Here is a 27,692-nt window from a genome sequence, read left to right as displayed (position 1 = left end):
CCTTCACTATAGAGACTGAATCAAGTGCATGGCCAGCATAACAGGACATGTCATTACTCTTCATCCAGGTTCTCTTGCTTTAAATCCAGATGGAAATGCCTTTAGATAGAAACAATATTGAATCTTTAAATAAATAAAAAATACAATGGGGATCTTGAGTAATGAAAAATAACAGAAAAGCAAGTTTTGGAGGCTGACTTAGTATAAGGCGCACACGTACTTAAGTGATGCACCTCCCACTAATCCAGCCTATTCTTATGGTAATTTTAGAGGCCCTTGATGACCATATAAAGCCCTCAAAGTGGTAGCTGAGGAGCTTATTTTACTAAGTGTAAACGAAAAAACCCACACAGTGTTTATATAAAAGTACTTCTATTTATTAAACACTCACTAACACAATGGTATATCTCCCACTCAGTGATAACGCAATACACAAAAATACTTCAAATGCAATCAGTTAAGGAGCATAAAATACAGTGGTCGCCAGGGGGAGACCAAACCATATTTAAGAAAGTGGAAATGTGAACTGAAAGGAAGGACAGGACTTCAACCAGATGAGGCAGAGGAGTCAGGTACACAAGGAACCACGCAAGGTAAGTACCCAGGAACCCCATGGAGGCTGTGTGCAGAGTAGGAACAAAGCAGCGGGCCCAATGGAAGTCACAGTTGCAGTTTACAGAAGGACCCTTCATGGAGGACCTTAACGAATTCCCATGGCAGTCCAAAGGTTGAAGAGCCACCCCATCAGTGGATGCCCCTGGAACCAGGTTACCTACACCAGGGAAGCCAGGTGCCTAGGGCTGAAGAGACGCCGGAAACTCCATCGACTACAATGGAAGACTTTGAGAAAAGTGCCAGGAGAAGCAGTCCGATGGAATCCATGGGTGGATTCTGGAAGTGAAGAACCTGCCAGCAGAAGGGACAGAGTGTATGCCAGTCAGTAGTGACCAGGAGGCACAGAAGAGCAATGCCAACCGATTTCAGGCGGTTCAGAAGTGTTGACAGTGAACTTGTCGCTGCAGCTGTGAGGACCAGGCGACTGAGGAAGACCAAGAGCCATGCACGAGCTGTCCCATATCAGTGACTAGGTGGTCGGTGTCTGGCAGGAACACCATAAAGCCTTGATAGCCGCAACTGGCATGGAGAACAAAGGGCCAATGTTGGGACCAGCAAGGTCCAAGGGACTCAACAACAGCAGGAGAGTCAGAGCAGACCCCAAGCAAGCAGGAGAGACCACTGAAGCAGGAGAAGACCACCAGGAGGCCCCACAAGCCGAAGTCACACGAGTCGTAAGAGGACCTCGTGCAGCTTACCAAGAAGGACCCACAGTGCAGAGGATGCAGTGGGGGTCGCTGAACTTGGGAGGAAGAGATGCTGGAGATTCTTGTAGCCTGAAGATCTCTGGAGTGCAGAGTCAACAAGTCTTGGGAACGGCAAGTCAACACAGTGCGCAGGGGTTTGGTCCCAGTGGTTCAGATGAGGGATACTGGCCTCAAAATTGCAGAGAAGATAGGTCAGGCGTCAAGGAGTTGCAGAACTACCACCTGTGTTGCCGAACCTCAGGGAGTACATAGAACGACAGGAGCAGCAGACTGGTCAGCTTTGTTGCGGTCCTGCTGATGGAGGGCAGTGACTTCTTCACTCCGAGGGAGATTATTTTGTGTTTTTGATGCCCACAGGTCTGTCAAATATGGAGGAAGCAGAGACAGACGATGAAGAATACTTGCAGAACAGCGAGCCTAGTCCCGAGGTACAGTCTTGGTTACAGGCAGAGTCAATGGAAGAACAACTGTCCAGAAAGGTCGAAGAGTAACGTGATTTCAGTCGAACGATTGATCTGAGGACCCACCTACAGATAAGTCTTTAAGTAAACTAAGGGAAGGGATGGAACAACTCAAAGGTTCCTCCCAGAGGAGGGGCGGGACAGAGGAGAGAATACGCCTATGTCCTTTGTCCAGTTTCGCGCCAGAGTGGGAGCCATGGGCTCCCTGTACTGGCTCAAACTTGAGTATGCAAGGAGAGCCCCAAACGTGCCCTTCACAGTAGTCTGGTGGTGCTGGCAAGTGCCCACACCCAAGCCCAATACACAACGTCCTGTCTGGGAGGTGGTTACACCTCCTTGCGACATGAATCCTATTGCTCTACCTTCCACTGCTCAAGCTTGGCTCAGCAGCAGTAGGGCAGAATCAGGTCTGTGGTCAGCAGCAGCACTGGCTTGCTCTCAGACCCTGAAAGGCTGCTACCGGAAGTACAAAGGGGTACCCCAAGGGAAGCCCCCCCCCCCCCTTCCCGAGACATTGGATCATACTTCCAACACTAATCTTCTGTGTGGGGGTATGATTCCAAAATGTATGATACCAAACATAACTGAATTCAGTGCAGCCACTATATAATTACACATCTCGTATTGAGTGATGTCCATTATATGTATAAAAATGGCTGTCCGCACTTACAAAGCCTGGTGAATCAACTCCCAGGTTTGTAGGGCGGTCCTGCTCATGCAGGGGCACCCTCACACTTGTAACCAAGTACCCTGCCCTGGGGACTGAAGAGCCTGCCATAGGGGTGACTTATAGGTTTTAAAGTGCTGTGACATGAGATATAAGGAAACTTATAGCTGTTGCGAGTGGTGCAAGCACCAACTCACAGGTTGCAACAGCAGGCCTGTAGTCACTGTTTAAGTGGTCTCTCAGGGGTGGCACAATACATGCTGCAGCCCATGGGAGACCCCAGTGTTCCTTAGTACCATATACTAGGAACTTACAAGGGTACACCAGTTGCCAATTATGGATGTACAAAAGTACTTACATGGTCAATTTCACAAGAAAGCACAGTGACTTCGTTCCTGATTAGTAGGATCTCAGTCACACTAAGATAAAAACGTACTGACACCATGCAACAAGTAGGGGGTAACCATGAAAGCGGATCCTACTTTCCTACACCAAGAAATTAATTTCCCATAAAAGAGATGGTGGCAAAATAGTGAGGAATCCACTTCATCGTTCTATCTTCATCTCTATGTAGGATGAAAGAAGGATATAATGTATAAAGTTAAAGGATGACAAAACCCAGAGGATGGGATTTACTTTTTTCTGATACTATTCACGCTGATGATGAGAACTACCTTTCTGAGACGAAAGAGGAGGACTTAAGAGTGAGGAAAATGACATTTAACTCCATGTCTTGGAAGTAGAGAGTCCACTGCCAATAAGTCGAATAGTCAAGAGAATGACAATTAACCTTCTCTGAAAAATGTCATAATGGTCATGCGAGGTGGAGACTGAAAATGTTAAGTCTTTTCATATGTCCTACCTTTTCGGCCTGGGATTTCATGGTCAGATCCCTCTAGAACCATCCTCACTGTTGTAAAATTACGGCATTAAAATGAAATTTCTTCCTAAAAGGCTAGACTCCTTTCAGGAGGGAGAAAGAATGTCGAGATGTTGTTCAGTTCAAATTAATTGGATTTTGGACGATGAAAAAAGAACTCCAGCTTGAACAGTGTGTTGAAAACTAGCAGAACAACTGGATGATGAGCCTTATTACAATTGCTCTAAATCTTCAAAGTTCATCTTCAAAGGTTTATTCTTAAATGACTTGAATTGAAGATTTGCAGATACCAAAGAGAATGTTGTGACAACCCTCAACTTTATGCTGAATGGAAGACTTCTTAACATCATGTTTGCTCCTTTCTTTCAATGACCAACTACAAACCTTTCCGATAACTAATGGGAATGTGGAAGAAAATATCCTGTAGATGGGATGCTCAAATACAATATTCAATGTGCACTTCCATCACATTTGATAAAGGTCACGATTTGACAACATGACACATCCTTGTGCTCTTGAATACAAAAGGATGTGTCACCTTGTCAGCATGCTGTATGACATCAAACCATGGATGGCTCATTTTCTTCTTCCTCCCATTTTTAGCTTGTAAACCTAACATTATTAAGACTATTAAATCCCTTATTTTCATCTTAGTCAAACACCTACAAATATTGCCAAAAATGGCCGTTACCGACTGAGACTCAGAGGGGCTAAACCTTTTTCTATTAGATCACCACCTCAACCTTGCTGTTCAATGCTTGGTCTTTTTCTGTACCGACTAAGGGAATGCTATTCTTACAAGGAACTATAAAATACACTACCCTCCCTTGAAAGCAGATCTACATGCTGTTGAACAACAACTCTCAGGAAGAAGATTTGGCTACACTAACACCCATACACAGAATATTTGAAAGGGTTTCCTACTGAGGGAGGATGTGTCTAGAAGATAAAACTCTTTCTGGTGGACACTCAGTCTAACCAAAGACTCCTTACCTTATGAATATCCCCAGGTGCCAGACTGGATCCGGAAATTGTTCTCAGTAATTACCTTATGAATCAATAGGGGGTATAACGTGGCTCTGCACTGGCTCGGTCTTGTATGTGATGCTGGGCTGAGACATAACCATGTGCTGGTGTAAGTTTCTTACGGATCTCTGTTCGTGTCACCGGATGCAGAGTCATTAGAAAGCGGATTGTACCAGTGTGCTGATCTCTAAATTGGACACTTATTAACATGTACTAGATAGGTCCATTTTACCGAACGGGAAGGTAGGTGGATTGGGGAGGAATCTGTAGTAAGAGTATCGACCAGAAGGAGCATTACCGAAGGTAAGCAGCTTGCTTCTGTTCCTCACCTTGTGGATAGATACCTAAGCACTACCTCCCTAGCTGGCGGGTCTTTGGAATGGCTCAGACAAGGATATCCTACAGGACAGATTGGAAAAAATGCCCCTCATCCCCACCTGGCTATGCAGGTACTAGTGTTGAGTAAATATGTGAAGTGACACCACATAGTGCCTAGTAGATGTCCACGACTTGCACTCCATACAACAGCAGTGGTAAAGGACTTTGCTCTTGTGTAATGAGTGATCTGACCTTTTGGAGGGTGTTTTTTGGCCAGCCCATAAAATATCTTAATGCATCTTCTGAACAGTTTTACCCTTCTTCCTCCATAAGAAATCCACAAATAGCTGATCTACCCAATGTTCCTTGGTGAGATCGATAAAGCTCAAGGCTTTCCTGGGATCAAGTCTTACTTTAAATGGATGCAGTGGATCACGAAAGTGTGACAACCTCTAGTAGGAATGTCACTTTATTTCTGAGTAACAGCTTATTGGGAAGAATGTAGTATACTCCGCTGGATAGACTATGCTTGTACCTCCTTCACAGAACAAGCAGATAAGATTGTTATGAGGAAGATGTCAATAGCTTGAGGAGGTGTATAGAACAGCTAGGGCACACGAGATAACAGAGAACCAAATTAATGTATCATAAAAAGTGTTGGCAGGAAGATGTAAATCAACCTTTTCAGGAAATGCATCACAACAGTTAATTTTATTAATGCTGGCTGATAAGGTTGGCGTAAAAAGACAGACTTAACTATCACCACAGCAAGGGGTTGAGGGTCAACCACACAAAGTATGCAGCTAAATGTTGCAAAAGGGACACCATTCAACAAACTGCCAGAATCCTGCATAAACAGTTTGGTAGAAGGACGCCTGTCTGCCAGGAGAACACCATTTACTTTCCGAGGATGACTGAGAGCCATCAACTGTTGCAGCTTAATCTTCACATGTGGCGGTGTAGGCCTGTCCAGGATTGGGTGAAGGACCCTGGACTGTTGCTGCAACATGAGGTCCTCCCAAATTGGTAGCAAGATCAGAGGCCGAATGTTCAGTTGTTCAGAGTACCACATTCTCTTCGCCCAGTCCAGGGCCACTAAGGTATCTTAGGTCCAGTCCTTCCTTACCCTCTTGAGAACTCAAGGAAGTAGCAGGAAAGCGTACAGGAGTCCAGAGTTCCAATTAAGCATAAAGAGTTTAAGCGATTCATGCTTTGGGAACACCAATAGGTTAGACATTCCGCTTTCTCTACTGTGACTAAATGTTTGACGCAGAGTTCTCCCCATTCTTAGAAGAGGTCCTGTGCCATCTCACAATGTAGCCACTATTTGGCATCCATTAAGCAACTTTGGCTGGGTTGGTCCCCACTGAAGTTAAAAAAAAATCCTGCCAAGTACCGTGTTTCCAGGGAGATGCCCCATTGAGATGCCCTGACCATTCAACCACTACCAGAGACGGAAGACCCCTGGCACAGAGCACACTATCCCACTGCCCCAGGTTTGTTGCAGTGCCTGATTGCAATTGTGTAGTCTGTAAGGACCTGCACTCTTTTACTCTTGATTGTTGGGAGGAAAGTTGGTGGTCCAAATCGCATGGCCTGCAACTCCAGAAAGTTGATGGGAAAGCAAGCTTCCGTTGGAGACCAGAGTACTCTGAATGCCACTGCTCCCAGTTGACCTACCTACAGCAGCAATGATGCATCAGTCACAACCATGAAGTTCTGGGTGAAGTTGGTAGAGGTGTCTGCCATCGGTCCAGCTGTACTCTAGCAGCCACCAATGCTGGTCTTTCGCAGTCTCCTCAGAAACGTGGACAGAATCTGAAAGAGCCCCTCAGTGCAGAGCTCAGACTTCAGATCCTACTGAACAGTCCGCATGTGTCACCTGGCATGGTCCAGTAACAGGATGCAAAAGGCCATAAAGCAGGGGAATTGCCCCCAGAGGCCCAGTTCAAAAGGTCAAAACAACAAGATCAGGGCCAGAGATACCTGGACTAACTGAGGGGGAGGAAAGGCTCAGAACAGCACGGTGTCCAGGACGGCTCAATGAAGGGGGCATGCTTGGAAGGAGTCAGTTGTAACTATTGCACATTGATGGATAAGCCCATTGGCATCGGCCATCATCCGCAACTGTTTGGGGGAGTACGCTTTCAGCAGCCAGTTGGCAAGCTATGGGAATATTGGCATTACCAACGACCTCAGATATGCAACGACCACCACAAACATCTACCTTTGGGAACTCATGAGGTGCACTGTAAGTCAAAAAGGGAGATCAGAGAATGGAACATGCTCACTGCTTACCTAAAGAACAAGTTACTTACCTTCGGTAACAATATATCTGTAAGAGATATAGATTCCTTACCTTTTGAATTACTCCCAGGCATCAGACTAGATCCAGGGAATTTTTCGTCAGCAGTACCCCTGCACGTCAAAAGGTGGCGTCGTTTGGCTTTGCGTTAGTCGTTGGTGTCATGGTCGCTGGGATGACATTGCAGCAGCTGCTTAGACACTGCCCTCGAGTGCTGACATCGGTTCTCTTACATGACTTTCCACGCCAGAAGCGCAGAGTCATGCAAGACACTGACAACTGGTGCACAAAACTAGGGCCCTGAAAGGAAGTCCTTCATCGTATAAGTCAGTTAGCAGAATGGCGAGGATGGGTGGGGTGGTAAGGAATCTATAACTAGGTCTCTTACAGATATATCGTTACCGAAGGCAAGTAACTTGTTCATCTGAAAGAGACAATTAGTTATAGATTCCTTACCTTTTGAATAGATACCCCAGCAATACCAAAGCCAGAGGTGGGCCTGCGAATCAAGTTCACACCAGAAAGTCCTGGAGAACAAAACTGCCAAAGAAGCAGTCTCTCCGGACTTGGCTGTCCACCCAGTAGTGTTTTGTGAACGAGTGCAGAGATGCCCACGTAGCTGCCTAACAGATGTCATTGAGGGAGACTCCCCGTCCAAAAGCAGTGGTAGCTGCCGTCGCCCTGGCAGAATGGGTGTGCAGTCCCACTGGAGTCTCCTCCTTTGCCAAAGAACAGCAAACTTTTATGCACAAAACAGCCCACCTAGAGATGTTCCATTAGTGCACAGCCCGACCCTTTTAGGCACCCACGTAGCCAACAAAGAGCTGGTCATCCACTCAGAACGGCTTGGTACGATCCAAATAAAATGAAAAAGCATATTTTGGATCCAGACAGTGAAGCCTCTCTTTCGCCTTAGAAGGATGCAGAGACAGAAAAAAGGTGGGCAAAGTGATGGTTTGACCAATGTGGAAAGAAGTAACCACCTTGAGAAGAAAGGAAAGCATGGTTCTTAGGACGGCCTTGTCCGCATGAACAGCCAGAAAAGGAGGTTTTGAAGAAGAAGAGCTTGGAGTTCACTCAACCTGCGAGCAGAGGGGATGGTAACCAGAAAGGCAGTCTTTAAAGTAAGAAGTCTGAGAGAACCGTTATCAGGAGGCTCAAAAGGAACGCACATAAGTTAAGTAAGAACCAAGTTCAAGTCCCACTGAGGCATTATAAAGGGAACAGGTGGAAAAAGAGGAGTAACACCCTTAAGGAAGCGATTTACAACAGAGGACTTGAAAAGAGAAGGCTTATCAGGAAGCCTGATCAGAAATGGCCGAGAGGGAGCCCTTTAGAGAGCCCAGAGCAGAGCCCCACTGGGCCAAAGGCAGGAGGAACAAGAGAACCTCAGAAAGAGTCAGAAGGGGGATCTACAGCCTTTGCTGTGCACCATGCCACAAATTTGTTCCATCTGCAGGCATATGCTGTCTTAGCGGAGGGACGCCTGGCTGCCAAGATATCACAGGCTGTGGGACGAAGGTCGAAGGCTGTCAACTGTCGCTGCTCAATCTCCACGCAAGGAGGTGGAGACTGGACAGGTTCGGGTGGAGAACCGTCCCCGCTTCTGCGACAGAAGATCTTCCCGAAGAGGCAGTAAGACAGATCGATAGCCATGTGTAACAGTTCGGGATACCAGACTCTTCATGCCCAATCTGGAGCCACAAGGATGACTTGGGCCCGGTCGCCCCTGACATTCAGCACTCCAGGCAGAAGAGGTATAGGTGGAAAGGCGCATAGAAGACTGCAACTCCACTCGCAACAAAAAGCGTTGCCAAGCGAGTGCCGCCTTGGAAATCCCAACATGCCGAATTGCTGACATTGTGTGTTCTCTTCGTTGGCGAATAGATCTAACCAAGGCTTTCCCCCCTGCTGGAAGAGACCTTGCACCACCTCTTATTAAAGACGCAATTCGTTATCCATCATGCACCAGCGGCTGAATGTGTCCTCGCTGGCCCTCAGAGAACCTGCCAGGTGTTGAACCACTAGGGTCACACCCTGATGTTCCAGCCACTGCCAGAGGCGCAGAGCCTCCTGGCATAGGGTCCACGACCCCACCCCGCCTTGTTTGTTGCAGTACCACATGGCGGTGGTGTTGTCCGTGAACACCTGCACTACACTCCCTCGGACAGAGGGGAGGAATGCCTTCAGTGCAAGCTGGATCACCCTTAGCTCCAGAAGGTTGATGTGGAGCCAGGACTCCGCCGGAGACCAGAGGCCTCTGATCTCCGCCTCTCCCATGTGGCCCCCCAGCCCTGGAGGGACACGTCAGTCACAACTACGTGCTCCGGTTGGGGTAGGGAAAGGGATCTGCCGCTGACCCAATCGCGGTTCGTGAGCCACCACTGCAACTGTCTTGCAGTGCTCTCTGAGATCAAGACATGGTCGGACAAGTTGCCCTGATGCTGGGCCCACTGAAACTTCAGGTCCCACTGCAGAGCCCACATCCGCCAGCAGGTGTGATGCACCAGAAGGATGCAGGAGACCATCAGGCCCAGAAGCCGCAGCGTCAACCTGACCGAGACTCAGGATAACCGCTGAAAGATCGGAATCAGAGCCTGAATATCCCGAACCCGCTGTTTGGGAGGATAAACCAGAAACTGCGCAGAGGCTAGAACCGCTCCGATGAAGAGGAGCTTCTGATAGGGGCACAGGTGTGACTTCGGCACATTGATGGATAACCCCAGCAGGTGCAGGAGGTCGGCCGTAGTCTGGAGGTGACTGACTGTCTGGGGTGAGCCCGCCTTTAACAACCAGTCGTCGAGGTAGGGAAAAACTGAAACCCCCGACATGCGCAGATGAGCTGCGACCACCGCCATCACTTTCGTGAACATCCGTGGGGCGCTGGTAAGGCCGAAGGGGAGCACGGTAAACTGAAAGTGCTCGTAGCCTACCGTGAACTGCAGGTAACGCCGGTGGGCCGGCAGGACGGGGATGTAAAAATAAGCGTCCTGCAAGTCCAACGCTACCATCCAGTCTCCCGGGTCCAGGGCAGTGAAGACCTGACCCAGTGACAGCATCTTGAACTTCTCGTTCCGGAGGAAGCCGTTGATGTTCCGCAGGTCCAAGATAGGGCGTAGGCCCCCTTTGCCCTGCTTGGGTACCAGAAAGTAGTGGGAGTAACAACCACACCCTACTTCTGGCCCAGGAATGCGCTTGATGGCCCCCTTGGACAAGAGGGCCGTAACTCCTCTTGTAGAAGTTTCAAATGATCCCCCGACATGCGGTGGTATTGCAGTGGCATGGCTGGAGGGGACGCCTCGAAGGGGATGAAGTAGCCCCTGCAGTTGATTTGCAGCACCCACCTGTCCGATGTGACAGTGCTCCAGTGGAGGTGGTGATGGCGAACCCTGCCCCCCCTGGCGTCACATGGGCCTGAAAACTCAGACTAGGAGGGTTTTGAGGCAGATGCTGCAGGGGTAGGTGTGGACTGGCATCGCCGTTGTCCCCGACCGCCGCCACAGCGGTTTCCACGTCCACCACCGCGCTGGATGGTAGTCTGCAGCCCGTGGCTGGCAGGATGTGTGGGGGCGCCCCTTCCTTGGCCACGAAAGGCAGCCGTTGGCGGCCGCGGGCCGAGAGGCCCAAGGACTTGGCCGTAGCCCTGGAGTCCTTAAAGCGCTCAAGCGCATGGTCTGCCTTGTCGCCAAAGAGGCGACGGCCATCAAACGGCATGTCCATAAGGATGTTTTGGACATCAGCCGAAAAGTGGGCAGATCTCAACCAGGCGTGGCGGCGGATCTCAACCAGGCGTGGCGGCGGATCTCAACCAGGCGTGGCGACGAATCGCCACCGTCGTTGCCATTGCTTTGCCCAGTGAATCCGTGGTATCCAGCCCACACCGGATGGAATACTGTGCCGCATCGCAACCCTCCCCAAGGGCTTGGGCGAGTTTAGTCCGGGCCCCCTCCGGACATTGAGGCAGCACGTCCGGGACCGTGTCCCACAGAGAGGGGGTGTAACTGCCCAAGAGCATGGTGTTCACTGACCGCAACCCTAAACTCAGGGAGGAGAATACCTTTTTCCCATATTGCTCATACCTCTTGGATTCCTGATCGGGGGGACAGTCGGGAATGCGGTCTGGGAGTTAGAGGCCTGGATGACCAGGCTCTCGGGGGTGGGGTGGGTGGACAGGAAGCAAGAGTCGCCCGGAGCTGGGCAGTCGCGCCTTGCCACGTTCCTATATTCAGGTGGACCTGTCTGGGCTTGGACCAAGTGCCCAGAAGAACGTCTGCTAAGGCCTCATTAAGAGGCAGCAGAGGCTCGGCCGAGCTTGCCTGCAGTTTAAGGACCTCAGTGAGGAGGTTAGTCCTCATGGCTGCGATGGGGAGCTCAAGGCCCAAGGCCTTGGCAGCCCGTGTCAGCACCACACTATAGGCAGCCCCCTCCTCCGAAGCCACGGTAGGAGGGGAGACAAAACCCGTGTCTGGCAAAGTGTCCAGACCACTGGTCTCCCCAAGTTTACCTGTCCAGTCCTGAGAAGACTGACACTCACGTGCCAGAGGGTCCTCTGACCCCTCCCAATCCTCGTCACCCATCACTTAGTACTCAGGTTCAAAGTATGGGGCTGGGTCGTAGAAGTAAAAGTCTCCCATCGGTTCCGACGCCGGACCCGAATCGAGGGTAGGACCGGGGACGGCGTGGTCTTGGGACAGCACCGGGGGCGACACCCTGGGGGCCACTGCCGGCGAGGTCGTGAGGTCGACCGGCGACGACCCGGATCCGGAGCTGCATCCGGCGGGGCCCTGCGGCGTCGGGACCGAAGTCGCCGACAGCGTCCAGGCGGACGGGGCTGGGGCCTATGCACCCGACGGGGCCTATGCACCCGACGGGGCCTATGCACCCGACGGGGCCTATGCACCCGACGGGGCCTATGCACCCGACGCGCATGGGGACCCAGGCGGGGCGGCTTGGCCCGAAGGCGCCGCGGAACCAGACAGAGAAGCGAGCGACGTCATGGCCATGAGGAAGGACTCTATCTCCTTTGGCGTTGCGTTCTGGAGCAGGCCGTGACGTCTGCGGCTCTGGCTGAGCCGCAGGGGCGGCGTCGCTGAACCCCTGGACACGTCGGGGTGGGGGGGGGCGGGGGGAGTCAGAAGAGCGAGGTCGCCTCTTTGACTTCTTGTGCCTCTTACCTGAGGACTTCGAGCCCGAAGACTGATGACGACTCCCGGAACTGTGGTGACTCCGGCCCCGCGAACAGTCCCTCAACCTCCTTCCGGACCGGGACCTCGAGCAGCGCAGGGCTGACTGCCAGAGCTCAAGTCGCTTGCGGGACCGCTCCAGTCAAGCTTTCGACGTCAGGACCAGGCAGTCGGAGCAGGACTTGTTGTCGTGGTCGGGCCCAGACAGTGAAGGCACCGGTGATGGGGGTCGGTAACCGACATCAGTCGGTTACAATCGACGCAGGGTTTGAAGCCGGGCATCCCTACCGGCACCGTCTGAGTCGAGAGACTTCAAAAGACGATCAAAAAGGATCAAAAAAAGTTAGTCAAAAATTGACTAGGGTACAACTTTTTCCGGATCGGCGCTTGCTGGAGCGGAAAAAAGAAGAACTGACGTCAGCGCGCAAGGGCGGAGTCCAAGTACTCCGGCGACGTCATCCCGGCGCCAACGACACAGACAACGGACGCGGAGGGTACTGCTACGCAAAAGTTTCCGGATCCAGTCTGACGCCTGGGGATATTCTAAGGTAAGGAATCTAATACTAACCTGTTTCTTTCAGATATGGTGTGACAATGTCTACTGGTACCCCCTTAATAAACTTTAAAGGGGTGAGACAGCTGAGAAAAAAAACTACACAGGTAGTGCCAGCCCAAGATAAACTAAAGTGCTTTGTTGTCCCTAAAGCGCTTTAGAGCTTAGTCCACTACAGTGGCGGTTTCTCGTCTAGGGCGTCGGGGCTCCGCCCCCTTTACTTTCGCCCTCATCACTATCTCCAAATTAATAAATCAAAATCATTGTTAATTTATTTTTGGGCTTTCCACGCTGCATTCATTTACAAAAAGCGTTCATTTTTTTTTCTTTCTGGGTCCAGGAGCCGGGACTGCTGCACACTTCTAATTTTCAACTCACAGTACTTAATCATGCTGAATGACACTGCCTGGGCGGTCGCAATTTCCACTAGTTGCCGGGCTGATGATTTCACAGCCCTGAGGCCTGTGAGGTCATCAGCTCGGTAAACACATAGCATTGAGGGCCAGGCTCCACCCCCCCAGGACGTCCAAGTAAAATTACCCCCGGGCGTTTTAGATTGAAGCCCCGCAGTGCTAGGGCTTCATGTCACTCAGGGAAGTGAGAGCACAGTCACCCCCACCCTTTCCCAAGTCGTCACAGGATTGGTCCCACCCTGTGACGAGTTGGGAAAGGGCAGGGAAAAGGCAGCAAGCCGGCGGGAAGTCAAAAACTCGAGTCTGCGCAGTTTGTTATTTTTGAAGACGCTGCACAGACTCTGATACCACACTGCATTTTGTAAGGGCCATGATTAGTGGTGGTATAAAACACATGTATGACACTGCACAGCAATACTCTCTGGCTGCTAGGGGGAGACTCGCAGCAGCATTAGCTAAGGTGGTGTTGATGCGCAATAAAATTGTGTGTGACTCGGGAGGGTGTCTGGAGACACCAGATGGTGCCCTGCAACCCCCAACCCAGTGGACCATGAGGTGAGAGGTTTAGATTTTACAGCTCCGTCTGCCCCTGAAAACTTTAGATTAGCAATTGTTTGTGTGCTTTAGTTTTTCCTCTTTATGCATTTCGTAGCTTTTATAATGCGACTGTTAGAACTCACCTCGAAGGCAGTGCTAATGGTCTGTGTACACAACTGACATTCACGCACCCATTTGAAAGTGCTTTGATTTAACGGTAATGATTTATGTAATACTGACCTTCACGGCACGCACCTTATCTGATTAGAAAATGCGTGGCATTGTGGCAAGGCAAGTGGCAACATATTTGTTTTGTTTGTGGTGCCAGTCAGCTGAGAGTATATTAAAATCAATTGAATTGTTCTCGATTCCCGCATGTTTGAAAAAATAACCACCATACTTAACTTACTGAATCACGAAAATGGCGGCACAGCACGACCGGAACACACAACCTGTGCACACTGCAATCTCACGAGTCAGGATAATAAGAGCAGAGGTTAACTTTACTTTTAGCTCAGAGCGGGTCTCTGAAAGTCACCATTGTTAAATCAAATGCTGAGTATAGAGTAGGTTTCCGTCCCGCTTCTTCGAGAATTTCAGTTTATATTCTTTAATTCATACCATTAGATACTGCAGTACCCCAAGTGTTCTTTCTGTGTGTGTTTCTAAGTTTGACACTGTTTGTCCAGGCCGAAAGGTAGCCGTGTAAAAAAAAAAAAAAAACGTTTTGGGATTCGGATCGGATGAAAAAATAACTACAGGATGGAGTATAGTAGTGTTTAACAACTAGTATGGGATGTGGCTGCCTGTGTGCAGTGTAGTGGTTTGAACTATCTGACACTAGAGTTCAGCTCAGCCCTGCATGTAACGCCAATTTATAACAGGCAAGGAAGGCAATGAAGGGAATCATAAGAGTGCCAGGTGCAGCGCTGCCTGTGCACATGTTAAAAAAAATTGCGCTAACTTTTGACTCGCTCAATCCAGTGCATAATTTATAAATGCAATTTCATTAATATCCAGGCTCAGCATTTTCAATTTACATCAGTCAGTCTGATCAGATTGTGTGTGAGTCGGATTTTGTGGCAAGTAACAACTAGCTATTGTAGTGTGGGAATGTATGTTAATTGTGTGATAGGACCTGCTTTTCTGACCGCATTTTAAAAAAAGAACACCTATTACTTTACTGCGTCACACCACTCACACAAGTTACAAAATGGTGGCACAGTCAGCTAGGCCAGCTGGGTGAACTTGAAAGGCGGGAATGCAGTCCTAGCAGACAGCTCGGGGTAACATGTAAACCGGCTGAGTAAGACATCCTTTGATGAGCCCCTGTCATTCATCAGAACATTAAGCTCAGTCTGTCTGAACCATCCCTACCCATTCATTTAATTTAGTCATGAACTATAAGCCAGGCATTTTAAGAAGCTGCATGACCCCTTGACTGCCACTGTCTGCAACTTGATGGGCCCCCTGCTGAATGCGATGAGGCACCCCTTAGGCTCCCAGGCCTTTATAGCTAAGTGGAATTTGGACCCCTGAAGTGTTAGGGGCGACCAGATTTGTCAGGACATTAAAATGGGCCTCGTAACAGACAGCAGGACATATGACCTACGGCTGTAGTCTGCTCTGCTGTAGTGTAAAGAATATGGCATGAAGAATATCAGCTTTACAAACCACAGGCAATGCAGAGACAACCCTGTGTGCAGGTAAGATAATTGAAACCCTTGCTTGTAACACAAAACAATTTTAATTCAATAAGATGTGGAGCATTTTGTATGTGTTTATTTTCTTTAAATATTCCAAGGCTGTACTTTCACCATTGCTTTATAAACCTTCTTGCTTCCTCAAAATAGCTTAAAATAGGAAATTGCCCAATTTCCCCACTCTCTTTTCAAAAGATTTGCCCGTGGGTAGAACCCCAATCAACTCACCTTATTTATGACTGTTAGATTTGCTTGCTTTGCTCACAGTAAAGCACTCGCCCCCAAATTTTACGCCCCACCACTTTCAAAAATCACCATCCGCCACTGGTCCACTATGTGTCCAGAAAAACTAGTCCATGAGTGACTATTGGACATCACTTGAAAATCCAGTGGAACAGATCCATGAGTGGCGCTGAAACCACCTCGCTGAAACCACCTCACTGATCCCTAATTCTCTACCCCAGTAATCAGTTGTGTCTAGGCCTGACCTTATAGAGAACTTCATAGCATTTTGGTTGTCTTATATAAGGTGCTGAAGGTTAGGTAGAAAATATAGAACCAAGGGCAAAATCTCCACCATCATGTCCCACAACGCATGGTAGTATCTCATGTGGAACAGTCACATGGGGGCAAATACACAGGCTGTAGATGATTGGAGGCCCTGTTGGATATTTGGGGTCTGAAGGGGCACAAGAGACTTGGCAAGGTACCACAGATTCGGTCCACTATCTCCTTAAACTCCATTATTTGCTATGCCATTGTCGCAGGGTGACAGAAGTTGGGCAGAATTGGAATGAGGGTCGGAACCAGTTCCAAGATGAGAGACAATTTGCAGCCTGAAGTACCCAGGTTGCCAAATAAAACTCAAAAGGGTGGGAGTTGTGGAGCGTAGGAAAGCAGTATTTAGTCTTCATGTGTTTCTCCAATTGTTTTGGACTTACCTGAATATCTCAAATTTGATGAGAAGCATTCACAAGATCAGCCTAGGGAGCAAGAGTGCATCCACATGCTTAACTGTGAAAAGGAATAGGCCTTTTTCAACTGCTGTTGATGTTCTGAGATGTAAAACTTGGACTCACGGTCTACGCTGGCCCTTGAGTTCATCTTGGCATAATACGCAGAGTTGTGTTTGGCACCCTAACACCAGAGACAGACCTCATGAAAGTTTATCACTGACATTGGTTTTGCGGCAGTCCTTACGAGATTTGAACCCTCTCACTGTAGGGGGTGCCATATTCCCAGGACATTGGAAAAAATAAATCTTTCTAGTCGGACCACATTTGATGGAGCCATCTCCAGATCCGAATCAGAAGGTGCGGAAAGAAAGGAACTGATGCCAGGGCATAGAGTTGGCAGGTGTGTAGGCGTCTTGATGCATGAGGGAATTGCTGGAAATCATCTCTATATCCAGTCTTATGCCTGTTGGTATTAACAAGGTGAGGAATCTACGGTTAGACTGCTCCATCAGACTAGCTTGACCCCAAGACGGCAGCTGGCGTCCCCATGTTTGGCTGGTTCCAATCACCACACTCACCGCCCTTAGTTTGCAGGGGGAGGCCGGGGGGGTGGGGAGCAAGGTGACATGCCAGAAGTAGAGAGAACGCGACAAGGCTGATGGCAGCCACACTGGGGACATAAACACACACACAGAAAAAATACACAGGGTACAGTGAGGAGCGAGTCTGTGGATTTCTTTACCCAGACTGGATTGTATCGCCCCCTACCTGGGGGGACAATAGAGTCACGCTGGGGCCGGAGACTAAGTGATGGAGGAAGTGATGTGCTGGATGATCTGGGAGCCATCAGTGGCAGCAACTGATGGGGCTGCCCTATAGCAATACCACAACGGTGACTGCCCCCGGTGAGATCTAATAGGGGCTCACCTCCCCAGATACTTGCTCCTGCCCCTGCTTGGCTATGCGGCATATTCCTTTATGCTGCCGAAAAAACAACAAACCAAAAGGGTGTCTAGTTATTTTGCCACCACGGACTCCAGCAATAACAGACAGACATCAGGGCAGGAGACCTGATGGCTCTTACAAAAGAAGACCTTCTCACAACCCTGCATGACTTTAAAAAGGAACTCCGGAAGGAACTTATAGCAGACATGTCCACCTCTCTAGACGCACTATAGGCCGACTTGAATGAGAAACTGGTGGCACTACGCCAAGATGTAGACTCAATGGGGGGCAGGGTGGTGGAACTAGAAACCAAAGACCTAGAGCGAGAAAACCGCACAGATCAGATGAATGCCAGCACGCGCTCTCTGCAGGTGCAACTCCAGGAAGCCCTCCTCAAAGGTGAAGACCTGGAGAATAGATCTCGAAAATATAACAAAGATCAGAAACCTGGAGGAGGAGGCAGAGGACCAGACCTGGAGGCCTTTGTGATGGGGTTCTTCACTTAGATTCTGGGCACAGCCACAGTGAAAGTCAAAACGGAAAGAGTGCACAGGGTGGGCAGGCCACCAATGGGAGATAAGCAGCGCCCAACTGATGTCCTGGCCACACTACACTCGTTTAAAACAAAGGTGACCATTCTACAGGCAGCCAAGAAATTGGACACAGTGACATTCCAGGGAGCCATATGCACATTTTACCAGGACACTGCACAAGCGACAATAGCCCACCGACAACAGTTCTGGCTAGTCACAGACAAAATTCATCAGGAAAATATTAACTATCAATGGACCTACCCCTTTGGGCTAGCCTTCAAACTCTGCAACAGACAACATCACAGAAGAGTGTGTGTGTGTGTGTGTGTGGGGGGGGGGGGGGGGGGGGGGGAGGGAATCAAGGACCTCCTGGGCCTAATAGTGTCTGAGACCAGACCCACAGTTGAGGACCCGAGACATCAACGATGGGCCCCGCAGTGTCGCAGAGAGGGGGCTCCTGACTCTCTTAATAGCCCCCCAAACATCAGAGAAACCGCTGATTGACTGCGCACTTGAGGCCTCCCCGCACTCTGACTGGGGTTCTCCCCGCAATACACAAATGGTCTTGTTCATTAGGGGGGCGGGCAGACATCATCTGACTCTACACTGTGCGGTCACAATCTTCACTCTCCAGGTCCTACCTACCCTCTTTCTAGGCCGCAAGGCAACAATCGAGAAATGGGGAAGCACCAAGTTGATCACTACGAAATATTTGGATCCCTGCTTATAGTTGCAACATCACAGCGAGGGTAGCACTAATGGACCAAATCGCCTCCTATGATTTTCACAGATTACATCAGGGGAACAGTTTTGGGACCCGTTGTCCCTTAAGGTTTTGTTATGGGGTTTTGTATTTATGTTTGCAGGTACTCAGAACAACACGCTTGGACTTGGGATGTCAAATACTTGCAATGCTACTTCTCAGGGAGGGGAAGCCTTGGGGAGGAGAGGGAGACTGCAGGGTTGGAGATGTGGAGGGATGAATGCGCTTGAGGAGGGGATGATAAAGAAGATAGGGACACCCCAATCACAACAATGGTAGTCACAGCACTTCCATGGAACGTTAGGGATCTTAAAAGCTCCGGCTAAAACGCCACAAGATCTGTAAATACCTCCAAGACAGGCACTACGATAATGTTTCTCGGAAAAAAAAAAAACATCTTAAAAAGGTCAGAGGACCACAGGCTGTAACATAAGAGCTACCCCTTGAGCTACAAGTCCTCAAGCTCCACAAAACAAAATGGCGTGGCTCTCCTGTTTCACTCAGTGTTCAAATTCCAACCTGAAGACTATAAAACAGATAAAGAGGGGAGGGTGGTGCTGGTTAGGGGGAGTCTTTGAGGGAGGATTTGCATTGTCGCAGTGCAGTGACTTTTTTTTTGTCCTCATCTTTCGCCCTTGGTGATTAACTAGTAGCATGTGGAGATGACCTTACTGTCTCAGATAGACTGGAAGGAGCTCCGAGAGAGGCCGCCCTAATTGCCCCACAGTAAGTAGTGCCATAATCCATCTAAGCCACATTAAACCAACCGTCTGGGACACTTGCTGCATTCATATACCCAGTCCTATACAGATTTCAACTTTATTGGGTATAGTCGAATAAGAGAGAAGGTGCCAAGCAGCGTAATCATTGAACCTTGGGGAGAAAAAAAAAACCCAAGAACGAATTGGGACCCATTACCAATTTAGTAGCCTCCAGAAGTTTCTCTTGCTTTGGTTTCCTGATCTTAAGAGGTCCAGCTTTGATGTTTGTAGCACTGACGTGCGCCAATCAAGCAAGGTTGGAGGTATGGGGTCATTCCATTTCTTACATATTTCTCTCCTTGCCAACAAGATACAAAAGAAAAGTAGATCTTTTGCTGGCCCATGAAACTCTGGAGAAATACCAAAAATAACAAGAGCAGAACATAGTTAGTTGGGATCCCAAGGAGGTGGATATTGAAATAGAAACAGAGTTCCAAAACGGTTGTAAGAGAGGGCAGTCCAAGAACATGTGTAAGTCCGAAGCCTCTGCCAAGCCACATTTAGGGCATAAAACCGGCTAATTGTCCGAGAACTTTGACAAACGTTGGGGCGAGAAGTAGGCCCTATGTAATGTAAACAAGTGGTTTCGGTGTAACCAAGATGGTTTCACAATGTTCCACATGATCTTAAGCGATTCGTACCACATTCTCCACTCTGATATCAATGTGTGGACCACAACTGATCTGGTAGCTGGAACTCACCCTCTGCTTCATCCAGTAAGAGATTATACCAGAATGAAATCTCTCCTGGCTCCCCGAGCTGGCTCCTGAATAGCCTTGCAATACCACTACGAGAGTCAGGATTGGTAGTCTGGGGGGATATCTTTGTTGAGGGTAGCCTACTGCCGTGGGAGGTATTACGATTAAAAATGGGGTCTCGGTTCTCCAGGTTCAAATACCTTCAAATGCAAAGCTGGGCACATTCACGGACCTCTGTTAAAGGTAGATTTCAGCTAGGAGGGGACAGTACATTAGTGTCTCTCCTAACAGATAAGCCTCCATTCAAGACGCAGTGCAGTGACTTCCGCACCAAACACTAATCAGGTAGCATTTTTATCGGCGCTGGTAATGCTTCAAGGGGGTTAGCAGAGAGAGAGATCATATTCATGGGGGACTCTAACCTCACATGGCATTCTGGCAAGAACAGCACCCACCCCACAGGAAGCTTCACCAAAGGTCTAAAACTCGCAATACGAGAGCTAGGATTACTAGACTCTTGGAGGGAAACACCCTGAAGACCGGGATTACAGGTTTCTTTCCCATTTCCACCGCACATACTCCAGGCTAGACTATGTATTCCTTAGCAAGGCCTTTGCCCGAGACATTCGGGAAGCAGGGATTCATCTCTGATCACGCCCCGGAGGCTGTCACTCTTGAATGGACTAACCCTGCACCTAAATACAATTTTTAGTTTTTCCCTTATACCCTACTCTGAGATAGCGTCACGGGTGACTTGCGCAATGCCATTAGAGCGCTTTTCCAGCTGAACCCCCACAACACGTCCCCAACTAACAACTTGGATGTGTTTAAGGCACTTTTGAAAGGCCAGTGTGTGGCATTACTCTCGGAGCTCAATAAACAGAAGACCAAGGATCGTCTGACTCTAGAAGCAGTAGTACGCATGCTTGCGCAAGCCCATGAACAACCCCAAGACTACCACTACAGCACACGGTGACGGCCATGAAAGGGAAACTCAATGTAATATACGCAAATTGGGTAGAACAGACAGTCTTCCAGATCACGCAAACATCCTATACACATGGCGATAAGATAGGGGCCCACCTTGCGCAGCAACTCGGGGTATGTAGGGAAAAAGAGTACATTGGAGAAATCAGATCAAGGAAAGGCATGCATCTTTGGGCAGGTCTATAAATAGACAAGGATTCGGGGATTATATGTACACAGTCCTAGCAGGCTGGAAGAGTCCGAGCCTGTGGCGAATTCACATTGTTGCTGCCGATGTTTGAGACATTGCTCCTTCCGTCCGCCCCTGCCTGAATTATCCATGTCTCAAACATCGGCAGCAACAATGTGAATTCGCCACAGGCTCGGACTCTTCCAGCCTGCTAGGACTGTGTACATATAATCCCCACATCCTTGTCTTGAGGAAGACCCGCAGTGACCACCAACTGGGGCACCAAAGGGTCGAAACGTCGACGCACTATTTAGGACCAGATTGACCGGGTTTCTGTACTAAGAAAAACTTCTGGATTAAAACAAGCTCTGGCCTTTCCCAAAGAAACTATTGTATATAGAAATTTGTTGACACTGTACCTATTGTTCACTACTTTATCACCATGCACAACTGTCACCCATAGACACTAAGAATTCCTTGTACACAATTATATTTGTCTTTTTATTTTTTTTATTTGGAAGAATTGTATTGCTTATCATGAAATGAATTCTAATAAACACTTGATCAAATCTCGTTGAGCGCAGAACTGATTCATTGAGTACAGTTTTTGAATATTTGTGTGTTGAGAGCATACCATTTTTAATTACATTTACTGTACCCCGAATCAATGTCAGCTCTACCGACAGAACCATTTTTATTTAATCATGTATATAACAAGTACACTTCAGAATACTTGGGTATTCTTAGCAACTTCAGTATTTTGTATGATATAGTGCCATCTGAGCAAGCTCTAGCATTACATCTGCCCCTAACATCAGATCTTTCGACATCTTGTCATCTTCCCAGGACTTTTTAATGAGCAATTCCGGAACTGGGGCCCGTTCCAGTGTCTCTTTAGCCAAACATTAACAGTAGGGTTCACTTTACACATCCAACCAAAAGCAATGTTTTTCTTTGCCAACAATGGTTGGACAATGATGCCTAATAAGCATGGTTGTGGAGAAAGATTTATTTGCATCCCCGTCATTCTAGGTAACGTTGGAATGACCTCTGTCGATAAGTTTATTAAATTGTCCACAACCTACTTCAAACTAATCCATTGCCTTCCGAAATGTGACAAATCTCTCCAGGATATAAAACACCAAGCAACTGGTCACCCCCACCTCTCCACATTCCTATGTATGCATATGAAGGGCTGGAGTTCCCGGAAATGTAATTCTCTGTCAAAGGGTGATCATTTAAGAACCCTGGCAGTATTTCTTTCCCAAGCTTTCGGTTTGCTGCATCACTTAAGGCTATGAGCTAATCAAGCTGCTGCACCTCATGAGCAAATCAGATGGAGAATCTCCACTACATGTTCCTCTCAGTAGTCGCTTTCCCAAATTGCCCTCTACAGGTCGCCATTTAAAGGTGTGTTTGAATATGGCCCGCACAACAGTACAACTCTGTACCCAGAAGTACTTTACATATTATGCAGACATGGTTGGAGCACCGTCTTTGCAGCTACCATCCTACCCATGAAGAAAAGCTGAAGTGTGTTCTAGAACTATATGGAAGAAAGCAGACCATCTAGTACCCTTCCAATATTGTATGAGTTTTGTTTATGAGGTGTTGAGGCAACCATAATTACCAGATATCGAAACTGGTCCGCCTCCCACCGTAAACCCTAGTCAGGCAGCTGCTCCTTCACACAATGTGTCAGCGTCCCCAAGGGAAACAGTATGGTTGTGACCCTGAGGCCAGCAACCTCATCAAAACTCCAAGTAATGCATTAGCTTTTGGAAACAAAACCCTGGGCGATCTAAGATAGAAGAGAACATCATTTGCATATAGGGTGATTGTGAATCAAGTCCCCTATTCGGATCCCAAATGTGTGCCCCCAAACCCTTCCATTTATTTTCTATCCTCTTCAAATGTACTCACCATATTTTAAATGGTGTGCCTTCTTCCGCCCAGAATCTATAGCACATTCTGTACAGAGCAGAACAGATAGATTTCATTCCCTTTCACATGAAGTACTAATAAAAAGGTGGAACTCTTAGATTTCTTCCCCAAATCCTGCAATTCTGAAAACTGGAGGATGTTGTCCTGGTGTGGCTTTTTTCATCAGCTGAGCTACCACTGAACATATAGGGCTTAAGCCTCAGGCTAATCTGTTTTTACCCTCATCCTGGAATCCTGTTTTTCCCTCACAACAAAGATCCTGTTCGAGCACTGTGAAAGAGAAAGGAACTTCTACTTTCAAATGGTTCATATGGCCACCACAGGTGTTCTGCTGCCAAATAATTCACCCCAATCAATCCATAGATTCCTGTTGCTAAGACTTGTCTGGCATTCCACATCCCAAGGGAAGTTTTTTTCAGGCCAAACGAAGGCATTTCAGTTCCACAAGCTCATGAAATTTATTATCAGGTGTAGCTGTATTGCCATCACAAGGTGGAGCAATTGCTTTTTTCCTCAGCACATACCTCACACTTGGGCTGTAGGAGTCCAGCCTCTTATCAAGAAGTAGTGGTGCTACTGTTCTCTATTTCCTCAAAGACCGCATATCAATTAAAGCGGATAGGCCACAAAGATGAAATTCCAGAGATAGGATGTTCCAGAAATTGAAAAGTTTGCTGTGGGCTTGGAGTGGTGATCATCTTCCAATGTAGGATGTGTACTTCATTTCTGCAGCCATCACAATTCTGTGTTCTACCATCCACTCATTCGCAGTTCATTCTTCATTACGAAGGAATACAAATGACCCCCTGTGTATTTTGTGGTCTGTTCCTCCACATCCATTAGCCCCACCTGCAATCACAGCCAATGAGCAAGGAGTGTTACTCCAACCTATGGGCCAACACAGAAGCTGATGGCAGCCTTTCCTTTCTCCAGTACAGTATAATTACACTGTGCCTGTGTTCTAGTGAGCCGCAGAACAATGTGGCTTTCACATTGCTGCAAATGGGAGGGAGCACGCTATCCCAAGGCACCACTGGAGTCTCCGTCACAACGCATTCACCTCCTCGGCGCCACTGCACTTGCTGTAGTCATGGCACCCATGCCACAGCACTTTGCATTCAGGCCCAGGGTGCAGAGGAAGGCCACACCTATTAGTCATCCAGAGGGCTAATCGCTCTCCGTGTCCATCTCAGCTCCCCAGTGATCCAGCTGAAAATATCCTGCAAAGAGGTTTTTAGTGGGTAGTTTCAGGCAGAAGATTTCTAACCTAATACTCCTAAATAGGCGTCACCTTGGCCTCCCTTTGAAAGCCTGAATTTTTAAAGAAGATGGACAAAGGCAGGACTTTGTTTACATGGAAATCAGAAAATGTTTGTGTCAAGACAGAGGAGTACTGACGACAACCCCAGGGCCGAGGAAAATAGTGCGGAGCTGATAAGTGCAGAGTGTTTTTGATCTCTCACATTCGAAAATATAAAAACACAGCAACTAAAAGAGCTGCTTTAAAAATAAAAATTTTAAAAGAAATGCTAAAATTATCATTTGTACAAATACACAAAAGGGGAAAAGGGGACCATTAACTTGCAAAATCCAACATTCTAAGTGCAAGAGAGATGGTTTCAAAATGGATTGCAAGCCTGTACAGAAATCCTTGTGACTAACTGAACAAAAACATATTTCAGGCACATGGCTATCTCATCTGACATGATTCAGGGGGGTTTCCAATAAAATAAATGAATAGTGGTACAACACCCAAGCATACCCGGCATTCATGGTGGAGAGACGCGTTCTAAATAATCAAACATTTTTTAGATCTTCTATATAGTAGGACCAGCCTGGGGCACTTACCCCCGGCAACAAAGGTGGTCATCCAATTATGGCAACGTACGGTCCGACACAGGCTGGGAGGGATGACTGATACAGGCGACCCCACTATGGCAGGGAACATATGTTCGGCAAGCGGCTGCATTGTCTTGGTTTCGTGGCTGGTACCTCACCCGATTATCAACACTAGGCAATGGTATGAAGGGGGCAGTGCTCAACTCCTTTCAGCAGCTGCAGGAGGAATACCACCTCCATTCCAGTCAGTTCTATAAGCACTATAATTTAGACATGTGCTGACAAACATGTAAAACGCTAGCCGAATTTAACCCACTTGAAGGGCAACTACTAATGGGAGACTAAGGCGCCCACAAGATACGACAAAATTACCAAACCCTAGTTACACGTAGCCGTATCATATTGGCAGCCGCGGCCCGTGGAGGGAGTTGTGGTGGGCAGGCAGGCAGGGGAGGAGGGGGGGGGGGGGGGGGATAGGGGAGGGTGGGGGTGGGCGGGGTGATACACACCGGAATATGGAAGATTACATGTAAGTAAACAATTTAAAAAAATTTAAAAAAATTTGTTCCGTGCCCTGCATCGCAAAATGCAGTGCAGGGCCGCTACGAAATTCGTTTTTTTTCCATTTTATTGTGTACTTACCTGTAATTATCCATATTCCGGTGTTTATCACCCCCCCCCCCACCCTGCCCCTCCCAGTCTGCCCTACCGCAACTCCCTCCACGGGCTACGCCTGCATATTGGGGGAGCTACGGAAGACATGGGAGGGTGACATTACTGAACTTACGCACTATGATTGGACAGAGGCCCTGGCAAGCCCTCGAGGTGCTGCCATTACGACTCGGTTGCGTTTGATTCAGTTTAAATACTTACATCGCTCATATTTTACTAGGTCCGGTCTCTGGTGCATGGGGGTGATATCTCCCACGTGCCTTAGATCTGACAGGGAGGCTGGGACCTCCCTTCATACTGTATGGAGTTGTAATGCACTCCAACCCTTCTGGCAAGGGATAACCTCTTCCTTCGCACAGGTGTTATCCTGGCAGCTCCCCTTCGAGCCCAAACTAATTCTCCTCTAAAGCACAGATGGGATCGGAGGTAATCGGTATAAACAATACCACCTATTCCTGGGGCTCACGCTGGCCAAGCGAGATGTCGCTCAACACTGGAAGGTGTCCGGGAGGAGCTACGTCACCAACAAAGACTGCCGCATAGGCCGACCTCAGTTTCCAGCCGGATGATCCTGCAACTTATCCTGAAATCCAGCCCGACCTCCAGGGAGATGAAGCCTTGCTGAATCGTTTGGTGCAATCCCCAGACTTTTGTCGCCAGAATTGACGGAGCTATGTCGTCTTCTTGATCCTGGACTAACGCAGCTTGTAAGCCGGGGACTAGAGTTTGAGCCCAGCCGGGACGTAGTTGAACAACATCGGCCGTGTGACTACGACAGGGTCCGGTCTCAGCAGTGGAAGTCTCCAGATCCGATTTTAATGGCGATCGATGTAGTTTCCTTGATGTCGTCGGACAATTGACCTGAGCGGTTGTTGAGGTTCTGGGGCTCTTTGCCCGGGGACCCTGTTTGACATCGCCAGGGTCCGCCGGGTTGGGGCCCTCGCCTGCTGTCCAGGCCACTTTGTCTACAGGACACCCTCAGTTGTGACCTGCACCGCTCTGTCATGGCTCCCCCAGGAAGACCTGGCTCCTCGGGACCTAACACTATGCTTGTGATCGGAAGAGGGGAGGCGGATCTGACGAATAATGAGCCGACATTGCGGACCGTGCTGGCCGCCGTCATGGAGCTACAAGCGCATATTGAATCTTGATTTGATAATATGCTTGCAGATGGGCCTGATGTGGACTGTTTGAGACCGGGCTCTGATCTTCTACTACGTCTACCAATAACAACGCTTCGCGTGGGGTCAGGGAGGGCCAATGTTGACCGCCTGGGGAAAGATGATCTGGTGCAGCCCTTGTGTTGTGCACAGACAAAGAGTAGCGAACTTGGTTTCCCGGAGAGTTGGTCGCACCCGCCATTGTCGTCTACTGGGGTGGTTCCGCTTGGCCTCTTTTTCCTGGAGTTTCCCGCCGGACCAGACTGGGTGGCCACAACATCCCTGCCTTCCCTGTTTGGTTTGCCGCTTCCGCGGAGGAAACATCGCTTCGACAGGGTGCCGATGATAGAGGGCCAATTGATGATCGATGCTGGTAACTACTTTGTTTTTCGGGCTCCCTGTAGACTATCCTCCTCAGTACTCTTCTCATATCCTGGATCTACAATGACTGCGGTGCTGTTGCCGGATGGTGTTCGCGTGCAGGATCGGAAGGGCCAGGGATGAGACTGCTTCGATGGGTTTGACTTTAGGGCCTTGGCGGACATGGGACTTGGATCTAGTATTAGAGTGAAGTCGGGCGGGGTTTAGTGATTCCCCAGTATTTCCACTGTCATATCTCCTGGTATTATCTGTGCTATTCATAGGGGTGGTTGGTGTCCGGCTGGGGAGAAAGAGACTGGGCGCTTCTACGCTTTCTCCTCCTCCACTTTTTCCTACTTTTAGGGGTTTCGCTTTTCGGGGCGTCCGGCACGCTGCTAGGGGGGGTTAGGCCGTAGCCAACTGCAGGGGTGCAGGGTTCGGGGGCTGGAGGGGGGGGGGGTTGTTTTGCTTCTATGGCCTTTTTCTTCCTTCCTTTTCTTCCTTCTCTTAGTATAGTTGGCGAAACGTTCTGATTGT

General features: G+C 48.6%; 1 protein-coding gene across 1 annotated transcript in view; it reads right to left on the bottom strand.

Annotated features, from left to right (window-relative positions):
- LOC147668204 (multidrug resistance-associated protein 1-like) overlaps positions 1 to 27,692 on the bottom strand; it is a gene marked incomplete at its 3' end in the record, with an annotated part of 614,782 nt that overhangs the window by 566,176 nt on the left and 20,914 nt on the right. The gene's annotated exons all lie outside the window — the stretch shown is intronic.

The sequence above is a fragment of the Lissotriton vulgaris genome, unplaced genomic scaffold (assembly GCF_964263255.1).
Source record: "Lissotriton vulgaris unplaced genomic scaffold, aLisVul1.2 SCAFFOLD_1214, whole genome shotgun sequence".
NCBI classification, from domain to species: domain Eukaryota; kingdom Metazoa; phylum Chordata; class Amphibia; order Caudata; family Salamandridae; genus Lissotriton; species Lissotriton vulgaris.
This window is presented reverse-complemented; position numbering and strand designations above follow the sequence as displayed.